The following is a 3143-nucleotide window of genomic DNA, read 5'->3' as shown; positions in this document are numbered from 1 at the left end:
CATGTTTACTTTCTCATTGTAAATGCTGTTTCCCATAGATAAGCATAAATGTAATTCTTTTCCCAAATAAATTGTATATCATATTTGAGGCTCCGATGAAGTTATAAGCTGTTACTCAGGCACTCAACTATGAGTCTGCTGCATCTTAGAGCAGAAACAGCTGTAAGCTAATGAAGTTCATAAGATAATTGTTTATTTCCTTGTCGTCACATTTTCTGTTATATGTATATATAAGATATGATATATAATATCATATATATACGAGGAAGTACTCAAAAGAAACCGGAATTTTGCAATATTTTCCATATCCATCAACGTAAACTTTCTCACTCGTAACTCCTGTTTGTTCTGAAAATGAGATACATACATTAGCTCATACATTTTTTTGAAGTTAAAGAAATCTATAATAGTCCTGAAGAAACTTTGGATCATCTTAACGCTTCATCATCGTTATTACGTCCCTTGTAGAACTCTCCACTGAACTCGCTCACCGCTCTTTCCCTCTCTTTTTCTTTTGAGGACTATTTATTGTCTTTAGTAGACTAACACGACTTACTTTCCACTTCAGATCTTAACCTTCTCTTCCTCTTTCCCTATAAAGCTTCTCTTAAACAGGGCATCGGTCACAAACATACAGACGACTACGCGCATTAAACCACCGAACACTTAGAGTTACGACGTATCATCGACGTCTGGCAGTGGTGGTGGTGGTGGTGACAGTAGCAGTGGTAGTAGTGATTGGAAGACTGAAGCAAACATACAAACAAAATTAACACATCGATGTCTGTCTAGTGTATTGTTATACAGCTAAAAATAACCAAACACATCAAAAAGACTAAAATTCAAATATATTTCCTTACCTAACAGCTTTCCTACCTTCCCACCTCCCTCGCTTCTTCTTCGGCTAATTTAAGTTGAGCTGCAGTCAATTATGAACAATTAGCGTGATAGCTCTAACTTAAGCTGTACAGACAGTCAGTACGATTGAATAATATAAATCAGATGGCAGGTCGGATGTAAACTTAGAGATAAAGCTTAATGTGTGTGTGTGTATAAATATGCATATATATATCTATATATATATATATATATATATATATATACATACACACATATATAAATGCATATATACATATATAAACATGTATACATTTATTTATATATATGTATGTATGTACATATATATGTACATATATATGTATGTATATATATATATGTTTACGTATGTGTATACATACATACATATATATGTGCTGATCCATATATAACTGTATATATGTATCTTTATGTACATGTGTGTGTGTGTGTTTGTGTGTGTGTGTGCGCGCGTATGTATTATATACACACACGCATAAATACACATGGTTTTAGTAGAGACAGATGTTAATCTAGAGCGAAAATTAATAGTTCCCACGTGACCAACCTACCTAGATATTAGCCCAATTACTTTAGCCATATATCTCTTGCTCGTGTTTTTATTTTTCATTATTTTTGTTTGTTTTCTTTTTTGCCAGCTACAGCTTTAGTAGTTGATGATGTTGTTGCCGTTGCTGTTGTTGTTGGTGTTGCTGCTGCTGCGTCAGATGTTGCCGCAGGTCAGTTTTGATCCAAAAGACCAAAAATCAAAGCTCTCCTAAACTTTGACAATTCCGGATTTTTTTAATTCTTTTTACTTTTGTTTTGTGTTTTTTTTTTAATTATCTTCAACCAAAGAATCGATACATTCGAGGCTGCACCAAATCTCAAACCTGGAATTTACAGACCTATTTCATAAAAAAGTAGCACTTTTTGTGAATTTCAGCACCAAATTGTGTTAAGAAGTTGTTGTTGGCATTCCGTCGCTTACGACGACGTGGGTTCCAGTTGATCCGTGCAAGTGGCTGAGCACTCCACAGACACGTGTGCCCTTAACGTAGTTCTCGGGGATATTCAGCGTGACACAGCGAGACAAGGCTGGCCCATTGAATTACAGGTACAACAGAAACAGGAAGTAAGAGTGAGGGAAAGTTGTGGTGAAAGAGTACAGCGGGGTTCGCCACCATCCCCTGCCGGAGCCTCGTGGAGCTTTAGATGTTTTCGCTCAATAAACACGCACAACGCCCGGTTTGGGAATCGAAACCGCGATCCTATGACCACAAGTCCGCTGCTCTAACCACTGGGCCATTGCACCTCCTGTTAAGAAGTAACCCAAAATGTTTTCCAATGTTTAAAGGCTCTCAACATCTTTATTTTTAATTTCTTTAAGAAATGGTTATGATTTTCGCGATTAACATGAAAATCTTCATTTGTGCAGAAAATTTCAAACCAATCGGATCTGGTGTGTCAAACCGAAAATATCTACCCTTGGTGTTCAAATCTCGCCGAAGTCAAATTTGCTTTACGTCCGTTTCATCAGCTGTGTTGCTGGTGCAGTTCTCTCTTCCTTCCAGGTTTCACGTATTGGATATTCCGCTGGATCGAGTGTATAAAGGTTGAGCAGGTGTCCTTGTCTACACGCAACAACATAGGTATTTTTCGGTGCCTTTACAGTCGCGAACTCCCCAACCCTTTTGACCCAGCGGTACATCCAGGACATGGCAGCTGATGTAAGAGAGAGAGAGCAGCACCAGTACTCTGGAACTCGTTTTCAGCAGAGTAGACTGGAGCAACGTGAAATGAAGTGTCTTGCTCAAGGACTCTAGGTACCAGCGACTTCAGAAATTGAACCGGCGATGTTATGTCCGTGAGCAGAACACCTCTAACTACTAGGCTATGCGCCTTAACTATAAAAATATATGAAAAGAAAATGATGATGTGATAAGAAGTTTGCTTTCCAACCACAAGGTTCCGAGTTCAGTCCTACTGCAGGACACCTTGGGAATGTATCTTCTATTATAGCCTTGGATTTGAAGGAGATAAACTGAAAGATGTCAGTTGTATATATATATATATATATATATATATATATATACGATGGGGTGATGAAAAGTTCTTGGCTTTGGGTAAAAGAAAATACAGGAGGATCAGTTAGTTATAATTTTATTCAACATATTCCCCTCTCAGATTCAAACACTTATTGCAGCGGTCCTTCGGTTTTTTTTTCTAAGCCCTATAAAAGAACCAGGCCTTTCGCGATACCCTTAAAGTCAGTAACATTTCAGCAC

Source organism: Octopus bimaculoides, chromosome 15 (assembly GCF_001194135.2).
Source record: "Octopus bimaculoides isolate UCB-OBI-ISO-001 chromosome 15, ASM119413v2, whole genome shotgun sequence".
Lineage (NCBI taxonomy): Eukaryota > Metazoa > Mollusca > Cephalopoda > Octopoda > Octopodidae > Octopus > Octopus bimaculoides.
Note: the sequence above shows the minus strand (reverse complement) of the source record.